At 35.8% G+C, this 12,699-nt stretch overlaps 1 long non-coding RNA gene across 1 annotated transcript in view; it reads left to right on the top strand.

The window, feature by feature from the left end:
* Window positions 1-12,699, top strand: part of LOC104859054 — a 21,613-nt gene that overhangs the window by 8,626 nt on the left and 288 nt on the right. Inside the window, exon 2 of the long non-coding RNA XR_779279.1 lies at window positions 10,799-10,913. This is a non-coding gene — a long non-coding RNA (uncharacterized LOC104859054). The remainder of the gene's footprint in view (window positions 1-10,798; window positions 10,914-12,699) is intronic.

Genomic DNA, 12,699 nt, shown 5'->3' with positions numbered 1-12,699 from the left:
CGGAGGAGAGGGACAGGGAGAGGAGGAAGTAGAAGGAGAGGGAGAGGGACTCATTAAGTTATGAAGTTTCCCAGGCTGGGTTCAACTTGCAATCTTTCCTTCCCAGCCTCATTTTCTCTATATTTTAAACACTTTTGTTTGGTTTTGATTTTTCATAAAGTCAAAAAGAAAATTGAATGAATACAAAATAAGAGCAGTAAGTGATCCTAGGTAGGATATACTGTGTCAAAACAAGAAAAAAATAATTTTTCAATATAATTACATGTTTTATACAAATCTGGATGAATATGATGAGAGCTATAAAACACAGAAAATATGAAGAGCAGGAAATTCGTTCCAAATCAGTTAAAATATTTTATTATCGGCATCACCACAGTGCACATTTTCCTGTCTCTTCCCTATTATAGAAACCCCTCTGCACTGAAGTTATCTTTTTCCCGCATGTTATATCTGATTCATAGAAGAAAACCAGACTAACAACTTCTAACTCCTTCCTATGGCTCTAAAATAAAACGAAGATCCCACCCCCACCGCCCCACCCCTGGTCCTGATGTCCCAGAGCTAGCTCCACTCCTCCCAGCCTGCTCTGCTCACCGCTCACCACTGCTGGGCTCGAGAGCTTCCGTAGCTCCATGATATTTCATACTCTTTTCCTCTTTGGAACCTTTCTGCCTTCAATCCTACAATTTCTTCTGCCTGAAAGACCACCTTTTAATGCTTGTGGCCATTGTCCACAGTAAAATATAGATTTTTTTTTATGCCATGACCCCTACTGTGTGTGTACATGTTTATGTGCAAAATTAAAAGGAAAGTTGTACAAAACGATAATTATCCTTACATTTACCATAGATCTCCACTTTTTTCTATTAAATTAATATTTTTACTGAAAAGCACCTAATATGTACAGAGGGCAAAATTCAGAAAACCATAGTTTCTTTTACCCATGAGCAAGTCATAAGTACATACACACTTACTGTTTTACTTTACACTATTTTTTGTATTTGATCTTTCTTTTAATTACATCTAGTATAAAATATAATAATTGTACAGTTTGATACATGTATGCATTGTGCATCATTTGCCTCAGGTTAAATATCTCTATCTCCTCAAACATATATCATTTGTTTAGGGTGAAAATTTTCAAATTTTTTCTTTTACTTTTTTACATGCACACAATCATTACTCTCATCACACAGTTGTGTCACAGCACAGCAAACGTTCTTTCTCCTATCTAACTTTACAAGTGAATCTCATACTGCAACAGAGTCCAGTTACATGTTTTACTCATAATATAAGTGAATTACTACTATTTAAGGTCCGAACTTACATATTATTGTCTATTCTGATGGTTGCACCTGACCACTCTATATAAAAGGAGTCCTCCTTCTCCTCCTCCTCCACCTCCTCCTCCTCCTCCTCCTCCTCCTCCTCCTCCTCCTCCTCCTCCTCCTCCTCCTCCTCCTCCTCCTCCTCCTCCTCCTCCTCCTCCTCCTCCTCCTCCTCCTCCTCCTCCTCCTCCTCCTCCTCCTCCTCCTCCTCCTCCTCCTCCTCCTCCTCCTCCACCTCCTCCTCCTCCTCCTCCTCCTCCTCCCATCGAATTTAGGACCTTGCACCTGGGAAGCAGGCATCAGAACCACTGAGCTAAATGAGCTAAGTCCCCAACCCATGTACTCCTTCTTTTTTAAGTCACTCATTGCTGCTGGTGTTTTTAGCTGTGGAACCATCAGTCCAATCCATACTTTTACCATCATCTTTTCATTACTCTTTCTTCTGTGTGTATCAAATCTCCTGCCTCATTCTTGAAGGATACCTATGATTGTATGTAGTACCCACTTGGATAATATCCCTGTATCAAACACCTCAACAATTCTATATATGAAAGCACTGCTGGGACTAGAGGCTCCATTTGACCCAGCCATCCCTCTGCTGGGTATCTTTCCAAAATAATTAAAAGAAACATACCACAGTGATACATGTGCTCCAATGTTTATAGTGGCACAGTTTGTAATAGCTAAAATTTGGAAACAGCCCATTTGCCCATCTGTTGGGAACTGGATAAAGAAGATATGGTTTTTCTATAAAATGGAATACTACTTAGCCATAAAGAATGAGAAATTAGAGTCATTCATAGGAAAATGGATACATATTGAGGATATACTCTTAAGTGAAATAAATAAGTCACACGTATAAATACCAAATAGTCTCTCTGGTGTGAAAAACTACAATGGCACACAAGATCCTAATGGGATAATTAATAGTGTGAAATAGGAAGAAAAAGGCTAAAGGTGTAGGGAAAGTGGGAAGGGTAGGGGAAAGGGAACAAGGGAAAGGAAATAAAAATATGAGAAAATGCAAAAATGGAAATAAAGTGTTTGTAAATGGGGAGGGGAAGAAAGGGTGAAGGAAGGGCAGGGACAAGGGGAAAAATGAGAACCAAGACCTGTCATGTGAAGGTGCAGGATCCCAGTAATGAATGTAACTGTATTGTATACCTAGATTGTATCACTAAACTCAATAAAAAGAAAAAAAACACTGCTATGAAATGCAGTATTCACACATTTCAGGTGTCAGGGTATGGATATCTTTTATGGATCAATTGTTCAGCCTACTGTAGTCATCAGTCCATTGCATTGGCATTTAAGATTTGTGCTTATCAATTAGTCTTTGATAGCACTTTAGTTATTTAAATTAATACAATAAGCCAAATTCACAAGTACTCATTTTTTTCTTTATCACTAAGGGCTATACTTTATTCTTTCTACTGAAAACAATAATAATAATCAAAATGAGAAATCCTTCTTGGTTCTAAACAAAAGGTCTGAGTACTTGGCTACCATGTGATATTTGAAATTCAATCATCCAACCTCCTTCCTATCTTTATGTTATATAATCGAATTATCAACATATTACACATAGGGTAACCCTATTCCATTCAAATTCTAAGCACTTATGTAGGAAAAACATCACTGAAATATTTCTAATGGATGCCATATAGAATATGTGTAGTTTGAGAATTGAGGGATTTTATTTCTACAGCTAGAATGCAGGCAGTGCTCACTTTAGAGTTTAGTAATAGAGTGAAACCACTCATTCCAGAGAGCTTACAGAACCTTCATTGTTAAATGACTGTATTTAGAGCACGCACATAATAAAAAAGAGAATCACCCAGTAATAAAGGCCTGAAGAAAGAGTTGGAAGTCCTAGTATATATCAGGGAGGGAAACTAAAGTCAAGGGCTGGATTCCAACAGTGCTCATACAGAGAGTATTTCTTGAGCCACCATGGTTATTTATCTACAGGATTTTATCAGACATTGTTTGCATTTGCAGGATTAGGGCTTCAGTGTGGAAAAAAGTGTATTCATGCTCCACTGAATCAATTTTAATTTTCATTAAAAACTGTAAATAAATATAAAAAAGAATCAATAACTTGAGGAAACTTTTTATAGAGGTAACTTGTCAGAGCAAATGATACCTGTAAAATACAATCATAAATTTAATGGTTAGATTGGGTAAAACCAATATAACACTCCCAGCCATCCTTGTAGAACTTTCTCCAGGTGCCTTATGCATCCTATGAGCAGCTATGACACTATCCTAAGAGAAGATCTAGGAAGTTTTGCAAAGTTAGAATGAAATAAAATAAGAGAAAACAGGTTCCACATATGATCTAAGACATTATAGTGGACTGTACAATTTTCTATCTAACATCCATTGCCTGCTACATTTAAGATTAGAAATTCTATTTCCATTTAGACAAAACAGCAGATAAAAGACTACATTTCTAAAATGTCCTATAACTGGAAAGGACTTGTGACAAAATCCTAGCTGGTGAGATCCAGCTACAAGTGCTGAGTCCGTTTAGAGAATGACATGGGAGCTGAATTTCAGTAAGGTGGACAATTTCTCTTCTCCTATTTTGGCCCTATAATATGCATATAATTATGTAAACTACAACAAGTCTCCTGAATTGTTCCCTTTGAAAAAGAACTCATTTAATCAAGAGAATAAAGCAAGAATATTGAAGAAGACCTTGTTGTTTAAAGGAGAAAAATGAACATCTACCTTACTTAAACCACTATTGTTCTGACATTTTCAATGCATGCATTGGAACCTAATTCTTTCTTAATTGACAAATTATATGTCATTAGCTGTGTCATTGTGTTATTGATAAAATTAACTTCAAAAGTTATTCTGTACCAAAATGTTAACACTATACACATGCTTAAAAAGACTGTATATAACTTTGTATGTTGGAGAGTATTATTGGGTCATATACATATATACATACATACATATATATAATATACATAATATATATATGTATATATATGACTTTAAGAAAACATTTACTTTGAAAGTTAAATTATTTTATTTTGGAGCATATAAATTTATAATTTAAAGTCATTACTACACTTTTTAATATCAAACACTACAAGACTTGATTTTACTATATTTAGAGTCTACTGTTTTCCTTGGCCATTTTATTTTTTCCAACTTCAAATGTAACTTTTATCATCTAAATTACAGTCAGCAGTTAATCTTATGTTTTGATGTCATCTTTCCTGACTAAACTGTTGTGATGTGGAAAGCATTCTAATTAATGTGGCAAGATGTCATACCAAGTACTTAAGAATTTCCATTTTACCTATCAGCTGCTCATTGCAGCTGCCTTGGTTAAAAGACAGTTTGTCCACATGAATGTAAAAATAACTTATATCTGTCATGTAAATTTAAAAAATAATTCCCTGATCCTTCATTAATTGTCTTGTCGATCTAATTTGGTCTGTTGCTTAATTTCATAAATATCCAATTTGATCAAATTAATATGCACCTCCATCTAAATATAGATGCATCTGATCTATAAGATAAATATTTTTCTCTACCTCTTTATGAATCAATCTTCTGGTTCAAAGAAACTTCTGGTTAAGTTCTGGGGCATATTTAATTGTCAGTCAATGGGATATTTGGGTAAAAAAGTTTCAAGATCCAATTTCCTAATATCTTTATTCCTATCAAGTGCTTGAAGGGTCAGACATCCATTAAATCCAAACTGATTAGAGGAGGTCCTTGAAGCAGGAAGGGAAGTTTTATTTGAATGTATTTGTGTAAACTAAAGTCATTCCTGAAAGTTGATTTAATAACTGATCTTGAATCACCTTCATAGCTACACTAGGGGAAGCCTGAGTGATAATGTTATGTAACAATACGGCCAACGTACCAAGAGCTCAGAGGCAGGTTACTTAGAATGTGCAAATGTTTGTTTATTTTCCCTTTGACAGTAGTGTATAGAAAATACTTCCAAGTATTGAAGAATAAAATAGTTAGGAAACATTTCCCCTAATTTAGCAAATGCTCACTCAAACATTTGTTTTTATTTCAGCTTATTTACAAAAGTCTTTAAAATGACTTTGTAATGGATAGCACTTTAAAAAATCTTCATTATGTTAACTACTGTGAGTATAAAAATGACAGTGCACTGGCCACAAATAGTTTTATGTATTTCCAGTAGTTCCTCTTTATCCATTGTTTTCCTTTTCATGGCTTCCATTACCTGCAATCAACCAAAGTCTAAAGATAATAAAAGAAAAATACCAGAAATAATTCATAATTTTGAAATGCAGATCATTAAGAATAGTGAAATAACATCGTACACCATCTTATTGTTTCCATCCCAGCACACAAATCATCCTTTTGCCCAAGGTATCCATGCTGCCTGCCTCCTCTCCCTTCAGTAGCTTAATGACTACCTGGGTTATCAGACTGACCACCGCCATAGTCCAGGGCTTGTGTTTCAAGTGACCCTTATATGCCACAATATGCTAAAAGTTCATGTCATTCCCTTCACTTGTTCTCTTTACAGGGGCTTTGTATCACGGCACATCATCCAAAGAAGAAAATGAGTACAATATAATATCTTAAGATATGTGAATACAGTGATGTTGTGAGAGAGATCATATTTCCTATAACTTTCATTATGGTGTGATTTCACTACTTGCTCTACTCTATTCCTCATATTATTCTTAATCTTTTACTGTTAATAATTTAGAAGTTTAGCTTAATCACAGATATGTATAAAATGTGGAGTATGTGAAGAGCACAGTACTATCCATGGATTAAAAGATCCGCTGGGGACAGTAGGGTTTTTCCCCAGCAGAGAAGGGAGAAGAGATGAGGACCATTGCGGTGGCAAAAACGCCTTTTTCCAGTGTTGTGGCACTCCACACTGCTAAAGGAGCTGGAAACACTTTAGAATATCAGGTTGGCTTCCAATTGCTAATCAAGTCAGGTTGCCTTTTGTAAACTAGACACTATAGTAGGGGTACACAAGGGATTAAATGATATTACTTACCGAGTCACCCTTTTAATAGGTATGAGAAAAATTTCATCCAAAAGGGAAGTTTGATCTTGAGTTAAGGACCAGCCCCTTTTGTGCAGGCTGTCTCTGCACACAAACTACTGGAGAAAAATGAGTATTACTCTATTGACGAACACATAAGTCACTGTCACCTTGTCATAATTGCATTGTACAAAACAAGACTAGTACTGCCTTGCTTTCACAAAAAGGAAAAAAGGTCTGTTTCCCATGTCCCATTTATGATCTTGGTAATACGGGTAACAGTATAGATATTTTGATATAGGTTAATTTTTACTGATTTGCTTTACTGTGTAATGTAATAGTAGTCATTATTGCCCATATAATTATACAGCATTCATTTTTGTTATATTTTTTAAAAATATTGTATTAAAAAAGTCTTCATTATGTTAACTACTGCAAGTATAAAAATGACAGTGCACTGACCATAAAATAGTTTTTTGTATTTCCAGTAGTTCCCCTTTATCCATTGTTTTCCTTTTCCTGGTTTCCATTACCTGCAATCAATCAAAGGCTGAATATAATAAAAGGAAAATACCAGAAATAATTCATAATTTTGAAATGCAGATCATTACAAATAATGAAATAACATTTTACACCATCTTATTGTTTCCATCCCAGCACACAAATCATCCTTTTGCCCAAGGTATCCATGCTGCCTATTATAGTTTCCATTATTTTTCATGAATAAGCTGGTTATTTATTCAATTTTATTTTTATTTAGTGGACCAAAACAGTAGTTTGAAGAAGGCAATGCCAGTTTTGCTTTACCTGAGTTTCTAATTGTCCCCTAATATCTCAGAGCTGATCCATTTCAATAGTATGAAAATATAGACAATTTACATAATGCCCTGTGGATGGTCCTTTTTAATATAATGTTGACTGCATAATTACTATTTCACCAAACTTTTGTAGCCTTAAAAACAGGCACTGAGGCGCAGAAGCTTAACAGCATCAACTTGATAGACTGGGAGGTTTATCAAATATTCACTTCAGGGTCGGTCAAGGAGGTGTGATTTGGATACTGTATGTGGTCCCTGGCACATTTTTGTTGGTTATTGTCCTCATGTTCTCTTTTCTCACTGTTTTGGGCTAAGCATCCTTGTTCTGCAATGCTATTCTACCACACAATTTTTGCCTTACTGTAAGCTAAATTCAACTTTTGCTCTTTTATGTTGTGGGTATCACAAACTGTGTCCCAGGGACAGGAAAGATGACAAATATACAAAATAGGTAACAAAAATAGGATCCTATGCCTGACTATCTGGCTTAGAAGAAGCCTTTGAAGAGGTGAATAGGAGGTGTTTGAAAAGGTTTGGTGGTGCAAGCTACAGAAACCTTAGAGTGACATAAACAGAACCTAATGGATGATTCTGGTTAGAGCTCCGAAGACCAGAATTTAGACAGGAATGTGAATAAAACAGTGAAGGCTTGGCTGGTTCCAGTGGCACTCGGACTAAGGGCCATGTGTGTTAACTCCAGCAGAAAATTTCTCTGTATTTTTCCAAATGTCCTGAGACTTTGCAGGAGGCTGAGTTTCAGGGCTATAGATTAATTGATGTGGTGATAGAAATTCATGGTAGACCAACATTCACACTTCCATCCAATTTATAGTGACAATCAGGAGTAAAAGGCAAAACAGAACTACTTGGAAATCTTGTTTTGACCTACAGGGACCATATGTAAAAATGAAGGCAGAGGAGGTGTGGCTTCTAAAGAGACTGGACTCATTAAAAAGAAAATAAGGGAAAAGAAAAAAATATGAGAAAACAAAAAAATGGAAAAAAAATTGTAAATAGGGAAGGGAAGAGGGGGTGAAGGGAGGGCAGGAGAAAAATGAGAACCAAAACCTGTCATGTAAGATACAAGATCCCAATGATGATTGTAACTGTACTGTATACCTAAAAAATATCAATAAACTCAATGATTGAAAAAAAAAAAAAAAGAAACTAGGGGCTGGGATTTAGCACAGTGGTGCTACAGCCTGCCTTGCAAGCACAAGTCCCTGAGTTTGATCCCTGGTACAAAAAACAAAACAAACAAACAAACAAACAAAAACAAGTACTTCATATAAGCATGAAAAGAAAGATGCCTTGAAGGGATCTTAGGAGTCAGCAAGACTCCAAAAAGCACAGGTTCAAAAGTGCAAAAGAATAAACTTTGATTTAAGAAGTGAGCCTCTTCACCTCCTGCTCAAGGAGGGGCTCCTGCGGAATTTCTTCCCCACGATTCACTTCAATGTGTTCAGCCATCTTGGCTTTCAGAGGCCACTGCAGTCATGGTCCAAGGGGCCCTAGCTATTCCTTACACTGGTAGTCAGAACTTGATGTCATTTACATAATGCTAATTTTGCCAGCATGCAATATTCAAGTGTTTAGGAGTCACCGGGGCTTCTGTCCAGATTTAATAGGAAGGTCTGAGAATCTAGCCAATGGGCTTCTCTCAGGACAATGTGCAAGCCTGTGGAAATGAAGTGAGTCAGAGATGGAGGAATATGGAATGTCTGCTGAGGAAAGCAGTGGACTATGAGTGGAGTCAGCCCAAGAAAAAGGTAACCTGGGCTGTAATCAACAAGATTATAGGGGTGGCATTTCCCAAGGCCTCTGGAACTCACATTTTACCACCATATGCCCTGGAGAACAGAAATGGGAGTCTCTTAACTTAATATTTGACCTACTGACTTTTTATCTAGACTTGGTCGGATTGTTTTCTGTACCCCTACTCATCCCTTTTAGAATGTCATTGTTCCTTGCTTCTGATTTTTGCAGATGTTCACAGCTATGTTTTTCCTTGAATCTCAGATGAGACTTGGAAAACGCTGCAAATATTGAGATCTTGATGAAGGGATTATGTTTTGGTTTTACATAGAAGAGGTATCTTGTGTTTGGAATTATGATCTTTTTGTTTATTTGGGGATTAAGTGTGGTTTAAAGTGGTGGATTTGGATGTCAAGTTGACAGAGTGGAATGTGATGGATCAGCTTAGTAATGTCAATCCCATTGGCTGGGGACCCAGTAAGGAGCTCCTAAGCCATGCTGGGCATGTCTGAGTAGCTCGTGGAAGCTTGACTTTGTATATTGTTACCTGCTGCCTCCCTCTGTAGTGCCGTTATTCCCAATCTGCTTTTCCATTGCTGTGAACTCAGTGCTCTGCTAAAGCCCTTCCATGATGATGTTTCTGCCTTGGAATCAATTCACCAAGGACTGAGATGTTTTAAACAATGAGACACATTAAATCTTTCTTCTTTTAAATTATGGTTGTCAGGCATTGTAAGATCTGTGCCCTTCCACTAATTTATGGTGAACAACATAACCCAGGATTTTTTCCTCATTCTTGAAATTTATCTTGTCAGACAATTTAAGGAAACAGATACTTTTTAATGTGTCTCACATTTTACATTAAAAAATAAAATACTAACATGCTAGAAGAACTTCTGTATCTATTCTATTGGAAGGAATGTAACAAAATAAAATTATTATGTCTAATGCATTGACAATTAGGAAAATGCACACATGGTGAATAAGGGTTGATAAGGGTTCACATGATGTAGTTTCAAATGCTCTGATTTGTTAATAATTGTTCTCTGAGTCCTGAGTTAAAATCATTAATTCTTACACTTTTTCATTCAACAAGTACTTACGGGGAATATGGCTTATGACTCGAAACTTTACAAGATTCTAGTGGTTGCTTAAACAAAAGGTTCTAGGGCTATAATCGGGTCTTATTTCAAACACAAAATGACTAGGGCAGACAGTAATTTATTAAGCTGTGAAGGGTGATGAATATTTTGTTAGGAAACTTTCTTTGCAAGAGGAAATATTCTAATTAGGAATTGTTATCAGTGGAAATGAATTTCAACAGCAGACATTACAGAGAGAAAGAATATAATAAGCAAAATAGCTAAAATAATATATTTACATGTGTGTGTGTGTGTGTGTATGTGTGTGTACATGTGTGTGCGAGGATGTGGGACTTGACAGATTGTGCTCTACAACTTAATTTCTGATTCCATTCCAAATCTATTTTGCCATTTATAATGTGAGACAATTTGGACACAGAAATCTGCGGCATTTTTTTAAACTTAGGAAGATGTTATATAAATATTTTATTTCTATGAAATCCTAAAAGCAACCTTACACTAAAGAGATGAAAAGAGATACACACTTATATTCCTGACGCAGTATATCTCCTGATTAAAACAAAAGCTAAACTTTCAATGTTAATTTACAGATATGCTAAGTACTCTCTTAGGATGTAAATTACTACTAGAGTAAGTCACAATTTTTAAACCTGATGGTGTCAACTTATTTGGCTTGTAAGTTGAATGAGGGATACATAAAAAGGACTTTGGGGTGTGTATGGGCAGATGGTGGAGGTGTGACCTGGGTACGATGTGTGCCAGCAGGACTTCCCTTTCTTGCAGTGTACTGCTCTACTTGCCAGCAGCCATGAACTAAGTGGCGTTGCTCTGCTGATCTCTTCTTTGACGATGTCCCTACCTCAGAAGCAGCCTACCGTAAACCAAATCCCTTGAAACCGTGAGTCAAGTTAGGTGCTCCCCTTTAAATTGTGATATTGCATCCCAGGGATGAGGAAGAGTGGCTACAAATTTGGAAGCATTGTCAGAGAGTAGGGTGAAAAATAAGTGATACTAGTTTTTATTCATGGTATTGAAGAACAACCCATGTGCTGTAAGTAAATTCAAGTTGCATATAGAAAATTCATGCAAATTAACCTATCGGAGAGACTTTATTTCATCTTGCAGAGATTGAAAAAATTCAGGAAGATTAGACCAGCAGAATAAGGTCAAGTATAACTTCAAATTCAATTATACCTTCAATGCTGAAAACCTCTAACTTCTGGAAACGCAAAACAAGGGAAAGAATCTGGTAGTGAACTTTTCTAGTTAAGTGCTGTGGAGAATGATTTCCTGATTGAAGTCATTGTGCTAAACTCAGCATCAGAACTATCTAAATAAAAGTGGATTGACTTAGAGTTAGTATATGGGCTATGGATACACTAATTTGAAAAATACTGGAAAGATTTAGGTTGCATTATTATTCATTATTATTTGGAAATATGTGGGCACTGTTATTATTATTATTATTATTATTATTATTATTATTATTATTAGGTACTGAGGATTGAACTCAAGACCTTGCACTTACCAGGCAGGTGCTGTGCCACTGAGCTAAGTCCCCAGGCTTTCACTGACATTCTTTATGGAATGATATAGGCTTGTTGACATGAGGTTACTTTAAGAAATAAAAAGTTTGCTGATTTAATTTGTTGGAAACATGTGTTAAACTAATATTCCCTAACATATTTTCAAATAACATTCAATTCACAATAATTTAGTTTTAATAGTGGAAGTTTAGGAACAAGCATCAAGTCTGTAAAAAAAGATATGTCTAAGCATATTCTACAATGAATTTTCTTTGATTTGTGGAGTACAACATTACAAAGAAATAATACTAATTGCAGTGTTTGGTCAAGAATTCATCGCTCTTACATGATCCTAGCCCAAAAACTGACACGTAGACCAATGGAATGGAAATACAGAAGACAAAATTAGATCCATTCATTTATAGTTAATCGATTTTCACCAAAGTGGCTACACACACACAATAGGGAAAGGACCATCTATTCAGTACATGTTGTTGAGACAACTGGACAACCACACGAAAAAGAATGAAACTAGACCCTTATCCACAGCATACACAAAATTCAACTCAGAATAGATTATAAGTTTGAATGTCAGACCTGTAAATTTAATACTATTGAAAGAAATATAGGGGGAAAGCTACATGTTATAGTTTATGTCTAGATGTCCCCCCAAAGCCTCAAGCACTTATAGGTGATTTTTAAAAAAATAAACCTATTTGTAGAATATTTAATGGATGCAAAATAATGCCTACTCAATAGAGTTGTTGAAAAAAATAAGCTATTTGACTTACAGTACTCACCTTAGTGTTCAACAAAAATGCAACAATTATTCTTTTTTATTGATTACTTTTATTGGTACATTTTAGGAACACAGTATGTTGACATTTGTTACTGGGAATTTGTAACTTTACATAATATATCTTGGTTCTCATTTTTCCCCATTCCCCTGCCCTCCATTCAATGCCCCCTGTATTTTGTTCCTTTGCTTCTTTCCTTTCATCAATCCCTCCTACTTCCTCTCCCTTTGGCACCCTTTTTCCCCTATTTCAGATTATTTATTATACATTTTTAATCCTTAGTTACACTTTCAGTTTAGCACACCAGTGAAACTATTTGGTATTTAACCATGTGTGTCCTATTTATTTTACTCAAAGAGTA

This window comes from Fukomys damarensis, unplaced genomic scaffold, assembly GCF_012274545.1.
Source record: "Fukomys damarensis isolate Sample0158 unplaced genomic scaffold, DMR_v1.0_HiC HiC_scaffold_5, whole genome shotgun sequence".
Classification (NCBI taxonomy): Eukaryota; Metazoa; Chordata; class Mammalia; order Rodentia; family Bathyergidae; genus Fukomys; species Fukomys damarensis.
The sequence above is the reverse complement of the archived record's forward strand: the minus strand, read 5'-3'. Positions and strand labels throughout refer to the sequence as shown.